Genomic DNA, 7,220 nt, shown 5'->3' with positions numbered 1-7,220 from the left:
GGTTTATGACTTGTCCAACTGGTTTATGACTTGGCCAGAGAGGAAACTGGTTTATGACTTGTCCAGAGTGGAAAGTGGTTTATGACTTGTCCAACTGGTTTATGACTTGTCCGGAGAGGAAACTGGTTTATGACTTGTCCAAAGAGGAAAGTGGTTTATGACTTGTCCAACTGGTTTATGACTTGTCCAGAGTGGAAACTGGTTTATGACTTGTCCAACTGGTTTATGACTTGTCCAGAGAGGAAACTGGTTTATGACTTGTCCAAAGAGGAAAGTGGTTTATGACTTGTCCAACTGGTTTATGACTTGTCCAGAGAGGAAACTGGTTTATGACTTGTCCAGAGTGGAAAGTGGTTTATGACTTGTCCAACTGGTTTATGACTTGTCCAGAGAGGAAACTGGTTTATGACTTGTCCAAAGAGGAAAGTGGTTTATGACTTGTCCAACTGGTTTATGACTTGTCCAGAGAGGAAACTGGTTTATGACTTGTCCAAAGAGGAAAGTGGTTTATGACTTGTCCAGAGAAGAAAGTGGTTTATGACTTGTCCAGAGAGGAGAGTGGTTTATGACTTGTCCAACTGGTTTATGACTTGTCCAGAGAGGAAACTGGTTTATGACTTGTCCAGAGTGGAAAGTGGTTTATGACTTGTCCAACTGGTTTATGACTTGTCCAGAGAGGAAACTGGTTTATGACTTGTCCAAAGAGGAAAGTGGTTTATGACTTGTCCAACTGGTTTATGACTTGTCCAGAGTGGAAAGTGGTTTATGACTTGTCCAACTGGTTTATGACTTGTCCAGAGAGGAAACTGGTTTATGACTTGTCCAAAGAGGAAAGTGGTTTATGACTTGTCCAGAGAAGAAAGTGGTTTATGACTTGTCCAGAGAGGAGAGTGGTTTATGACTTGTCCAACTGGTTTATGACTTGGCCAGAGAGGAAACTGGTTTATGACTTGTCCAGAGTGGAAAGTGGTTTATGACTTGTCCAACTGGTTTATGACTTGTCCGGAGAGGAAACTGGTTTATGACTTGTCCAAAGAGGAAAGTGGTTTATGACTTGTCCAACTGGTTTATGACTTGTCCAGAGTGGAAACTGGTTTATGACTTGTCCAACTGGTTTATGACTTGTCCAGAGAGGAAACTGGTTTATGACTTGTCCAAAGAGGAAAGTGGTTTATGACTTGTCCAACTGGTTTATGACTTGTCCAGAGAGGAAACTGGTTTATGACTTGTCCAGAGTGGAAAGTGGTTTATGACTTGTCCAGAGAGGAAACTGGTTTATGACTTGTCCAAAGAGGAAAGTGGTTTATGACTTGTCCAACTGGTTTATGACTTGTCCAGAGAGGAAACTGGTTTATGACTTGTCCAGAGTGGAAAGTGGTTTATGACTTGCCCAATATTGTTTTGGTTAATGAGTTGTCACTTCAACTTGCGGCTGCGGTTTTGCTTGAATAACTGTTGCCGGGCTTAATACACGTCCCAGCGGGCGAATTTGAAGGGGGTGCCCGGGCTTGGGGTCACGTTGGTGGGGTGGTGGAGGGTCTGTGTGCCCTTCGGTCCTGGTCCCGTTGGGAAGGAGGTTGGCGTGCTGCCGAGTGTGCTTCCCCGGACGGGAGGAGCGGTTCAAATCGTGTGCCTTCGGCGGTGGCGGGGAGAGAGCGCAGCTGGGGCGGGTGCGGTGTGGAGACGGAGTCCCTTCTTCCCCGAGGGGGCTAGGGCACTGCCGGTGCGGGTGCAGGCTTACGGCCCGGTGCCTTTTGGTGTTGGGGGTTGCGGTTGGGGTTCGGTTTAGGGTTAGGCGATAGGGTTAGGGATAGGGTTAGGGTTAGGGATAGGGTTAGGCGATAGGGTTAGGGATAGGGTTAGGGTTAGGGTTAGGGATAGGGTTAGGGTTAGGGTTAGGGATAGGGTTAGGGTTAGGGTTAGGGATAGGGTTAGGGTTAGGGATAGGGTTAGGGTTAGGCGATAGGGTTAGGGTTAGGGATAGGGTTAGGGTTAGGCGATAGGGTTAGGGTTAGGGATAGGGTTAGGGTTAGGCGATAGGGTTAGGGTTAGGGATAGGGTTAGGGTTAGGGATAGGGTTAGGGTTAGGGTTAGGGTTAGGGATAGGGTTAGGGTTAGGGATAGGGTTAGGCGATAGGGTTAGGGTTAGGGTTAGGGTTAGGGTTAGGGATAGGGTTAGGGTTAGGGATAGGGTTAGGGTTAGGCGATGGGGTTAGAGCTAGGGTTAGGGTTAGGGTTAGGGATAGGTTTAGGGTTAGGGGATAGGGTTAGGGTTAGGGATAGGGTTAGGGTTAGGGTTAGGGTTAGGCGATAGGGTTAGGGATAGGGTTAGGGTTAGGCGATAGGGTTAGGGATAGGGTTAGGGTTAGGGTTAGGGATAGGGTTAGGGTTAGGGTTAGGGTTAGGGATAGGGTTAGGGTTAGCGTTAGGGATAGGGTTAGGGTTAGGGATAGGGTTAGGGTTAGGGATAGGGTTAGGGTTAGGGATAGGGTTAGGGATAGGGTTAGGGTTAGGCGATGGGGTTAGAGTTAGGGATAGGGTTAGGGTTAGGGTTAGGGATAGGGTTAGGGTTAGGCGATAGGGTTAGGGATACGGTTAGGGGTAGGGATAGGGAGTATCTGGGACGGGCAGAGACTCCTCGGCGGTCCCCCCGGTCCCTGGCGGGCAGACGGACCTCCTGGGCCGGAGGCAGCCTCCGCCGGCGTTACACCCTGTCCCTGGCGGGCAGAGGGACCTCCTGGGCCGGGTGCAGCCTCCGCCGGCGGACCCCCCGGTCCCTGGCGGGCAGAGGGAGCTCCTGGGCCGGGTGCAGCCTCCGGCGGCGGTCCCCCCGGTCCCTGGCGGGCAGAGGGAGCTCCTGGGCCCGGTGCCGCCTCCGCCGGCGGTCCCCCCGGTCCCTGGCGGGCAGAGGGACCTCCTGGGCCGGGTGCAGCCTCCGCCGGAGGACCCCCCGGTCCCTGGCGGGCAGAGGGAGCTACTGGGCCGGGTGCAGCCTCCGGCGGCGGTCCCCCCGGTCACTGGCGGGCAGAGGGAGCTCCTGGGCCCGGTGCAGCCTCCGCCGGCGGTCCCCCCGGTCCCTGGCGGGCAGAGGGAGCTCCTGGGCCGGGTGCAGCCTCCGGCGGCGGTCCCCCCGGCCCCTGGCGGGCAGAGGGAGCTCCTGGGCCCGGTGCAGCCTCCGGCGGCGGTCCCCCCGGCCCCTGGCGGGCAGAGGGAGCTCCTGGGCCCGGTGCAGCCTCCGCCGGCGGTCCGCCCGGTCCCTGGCGGGCAGAGGGACCTCCTGGGCCGGGTGCAGCCTCCGCCGGCGGTCCCCCCGGTCCCTGGCGGGCAGAGGGAGCTCCTGGGCCGGGTGCAGCCTCCGGCGGCGGTCCCCCCGGTCCCTGGCGGGCAGAGGGAGCTCGTGGGCCCGGTGCAGCCTCCGCCGGCGGTCCCCCCGGTCCCTGGCGGGCAGAGTGACCTCCTGGGCCGGGTTCAGCCTCCGCCGGCGGTCCCCCCGGTTCCTGGCGGGCAGAGGGAGCTCCTGGGCCGGGCTCAGCCTCCGCCGGCGGTCCCCCCGGTCCCTGGCGGGCAGAGTGACCTGCTGGGCCCGGTGCAGCCTCCGCCGGCGGTCCCCCCGGTTCCTGGCGGGCAGAGGGAGCTCCTGGGCCCGGTGCAGACTCCCCCGGCGGTGCACCGGTCCCCGGCGGGCAGAGGGCGCTCGTGTACCGGGTGCAGCGTCCGCCGGCGGTGCACCGGTCCCTGGCGGGCTCAGAGAGCGCCTCGGCCGGGGATCGTCTCGTCCCAACGTCCGCCTGGTCCGTGGCCCGCAGGGGGCGCTGTCGGGCGGGGTACGGCCACGGCCCGACGTGCCTCCGGTGGGCTGCGGTCAGTGTGTGCCGCCGTTGGCCGGCTGCGGGGCTTGGTGCTGTTCCAGCCGTGCGTTAGGTGGGCGAACGGCAGGGGGCGCCCCTTGGGCGGGTGGCGGGCCCCGCGCGGGCCAGCCGTGGGGGGTCACGGTCCGCCGCCGGGGCGTCCAAAGGGCGGCGAGAGGCCGTCCGCCGGTGCTGACAAGTCATAAACCAGCGGCGGTGACAAGTCATAAACCAGCGGCGGTGACAAGTCATAAACCAGCGGCGGTGACAAGTCATAAACCAGGACAAGGTTGTTGACGGCGCCGGGCGGCGGCGAAGCGGCTCACCCCGGGGCAGGGTGGCGATTCGAGGAGGGGCGCCCACCCGGCCGCCAAGGCCGCCGCCGGCGGGGGCCGGGGGCGCCGTTTTGAAAAAGAACCGTAGGCCGGATGGGGTCCGATCCACCCACCTTATGCCGACGCCGAGACCTCATTCCCGGCATGACTACCGGTGGTCCGTCCCGCTGGTCTGCCACTTGCGTTTGGCGTCACGAGGGGTTGGCGGGGTACCTGCAGATTGGTAGGAGGTGGAAAATCGAGAAATGGACTTTGGTCGGAAAGGTCCCCTCGAGCCTCCAGGTCTGCGGAGACCGACCCGGGCTGCCGCCCCGCCGGCCGCTCGGCCCGATCGGGCGCGAATTTCTTCCGATTTTCGCCCTTTTTTCGGGTTTTCGGCCGGCGCTCCAAACGGCGGCCCGACGCCCCGCCGAGGCCGGGCACGGCTCCCCGGAGCGCGAGGGACCGGATCAGACCTCGTCGGCACTGGCATGGCCACCGCAACGCTCGGACTTAGCCTGGGGAGGCTGGTCGAGGCGGTGGCAAGTCATGAACCAGTGGAGTCTGGCGGAGACTGTGGCAAGTCATAAACCAGTCGGACTTAGCCTGTGGAGGCTGGTCCAGGCAGCGGCAAGTCATAAACCAGTCGGACTTAGCCTGTGGAGGCAGGTCCAGGCAGTGGCAAGTCATAAACCAGTCGGACTCAGCCTGTGGAGGCAGGGCCAGGCAGTGGCAAGTCATGAACCAGTGGCAAATCATAAACCAGTCGGACTTAGCCTGTGGAGGCAGGGCCAGGCAGTGGCAAGTCATAAACCAGTCGGACTTAGCCTCTGGCGACTTCCAGGAGGTCTATGAGGTCCTGTGCCGCCGCTTTACCGGGGCCAAGGTTGCAGGAGAGCGGAACGGAGGAGTGGATTGGTCCCGCCGATGGGGCACGTGCATATATGAAAAGTGCACCCTACCGTTAGTTAATCACTTGCCCTCGGAAGTGTATGAGGTCGTGTCCAGCCGTGGTACCGGGGACACAGTGGGGGTGTTCCCGCTAAAGGGAGCGGATTGGTCCCGCCGAGCTGCCACTTGCATTTGTGGTCGAGTGTCTCGGACAGCTGGTTAACCACTTGCCCTCGGTAGTGCCGATGAGGTTTTGAAAAAGCCGATCTGCGGGGACTTGGAGCGCCTTCCTCGGATGGACTACCGGGCGCCCTCCCGCCGATTTGCCATTTGCGTTTGGCGTCCCGAGGGGTTGGCGGGGTACCTGCAGATTGGTAGGAGGTGGAAAATCGAGAAATGGACTTTGGTCGGAAAGGTCCCCTCGAGCCTCCAGGTCTGCGGAGACCGACCCGGGCTGCCGCCCCGCCGGCCGCTCGGCCCGATCGGGCGCGAATTCTTTCCGATTTTCGCCCTTTTTTCGGGTTTTCGGCCGGCGCTCCAAACGGCGGCCCGACGCCCCGCCGAGGCCGGGCACGGCTCCCCGCCGCGCAAGGGGCCGTGTTTGCCTTGGTCTGCCTTGGAATTGTCACCAAACGCCCGCGCTTCGCCTGGGGAGGCTGGCCGAGTCGGTGGCAAGTCATGAACCAGTGGAGGCTGGTGGAGACAGTGGCAAATCATAAACCAGTCGGACTTAGCCTGTGGAGGCTGGTGGAGACAGTGGCAAGTCATGAACCAGTGGCAAATCATAAACCAGTCGGACTCAGCCTGTGGAGGCAGGGCCAGGCAGTGGCAAGTCATGAACCAGTGGCAAATCATAAACCAGTCGGACTCAGCCTGTGGAGGCAGGTCCAGGCAGTGGCAAGTCATGAACCAGTGGCAAATCATAAACCAGTCGGACTCAGCCTGTGGAGGCAGGGCCAGGCAGTGGCAAGTCATGAACCAGTGGCAAATCATAAACCAGTCGGACTCAGCCTGTGGAGGCAGGTCCAGGCAGTGGCAAGTCATGAACCAGTGGGAAATCATAAACCAGTCGGACTCAGCCTGTGGAGGCAGGTCCAGGCAGTGGCAAGTCATGAACCAGTGGGAAATCATAAACCAGTCGGACTCAGCCTGTGGAGGCAGGGCCAGGCAGTGGCAAGTCATGAACCAGTGGAGACAGTGGCAAGTCATAAACCAGTCGGACTTAAGCCTGTGGAGGCAGGTCCAGGCAGTGGCAAGTCATGAACCAGTGGCAAATCATAAACCAGTCGGACTCAGCCTGTGGAGGCAGGTCCAGGCAGTGGCAAGTCATGAACCAGTGGCAAATCATAAACCAGTCGGACTCAGCCTGTGGAGGCAGGGCCAGGCAGTGGCAAGTCATGAACCAGTGGCAAATCATAAACCAGTCGGACTCAGCCTGTGGAGGCAGGTCCAGGCAGTGGCAAGTCATGAACCAGTGGGAAATCATAAACCAGTCGGACTCAGCCTGTGGAGGCAGGTCCAGGCAGTGGCAAGTCATGAACCAGTGGCAAATCATAAACCAGTCGGACTCAGCCTGTGGAGGCAGGGCCAGGCAGTGGCAAGTCATGAACCAGTGGAGACAGTGGCAAATCATAAACCAGTCGGACTTAGCCTGTGGAGGCTGGTGGAGACAGTGGCAAGTCATAAACCAGTCGGACTTAGCCTGTGGAGGCAGTTCCAGGCAGTGGCAAGTCATGAACCAGTGGAGACAGTGGCAAATCATAAACCAGTCGGACTTGTCCTGTGGAGGCTGGTGGAGACAGTGGCAAGTCATAAACCAGTCGGACTTAGCCTGTGGAGGCAGGTCCAGGCAGTGGCAAGTCATGAACCAGTGGAGACAGTGGCAAATCATAAACCAGTCGGACTTAGCCTGTGGAGGCTGGTGGAGACAGTGGCAAGTCATAAACCAGTCGCACTTAGCCTGTGGAGGGAAGGTGGAGACAGTGGCAAGTCATAAACCAGTCGGACTTAGCCTGTGGGGGCAGGTCCAGGCAGTGGCAAGTCATGAACCAGTGGAGACAGTGGCAAATCATAAACCAGTCGGACTTAGCCTGTGGAGGCTGGTGGAGACAGTGGCAAGTCATAAACCAGTCGGACTTAGCCTGTGGAGGGAGGTGGAGACAGTGGC

This window comes from Scyliorhinus torazame, unplaced genomic scaffold (assembly GCF_047496885.1).
Source record: "Scyliorhinus torazame isolate Kashiwa2021f unplaced genomic scaffold, sScyTor2.1 scaffold_1801, whole genome shotgun sequence".
In the NCBI taxonomy this organism is placed as follows: Eukaryota; Metazoa; Chordata; class Chondrichthyes; order Carcharhiniformes; family Scyliorhinidae; genus Scyliorhinus; species Scyliorhinus torazame.
The sequence above is the reverse complement of the archived record's forward strand: the minus strand, read 5'-3'. Positions refer to the sequence as shown.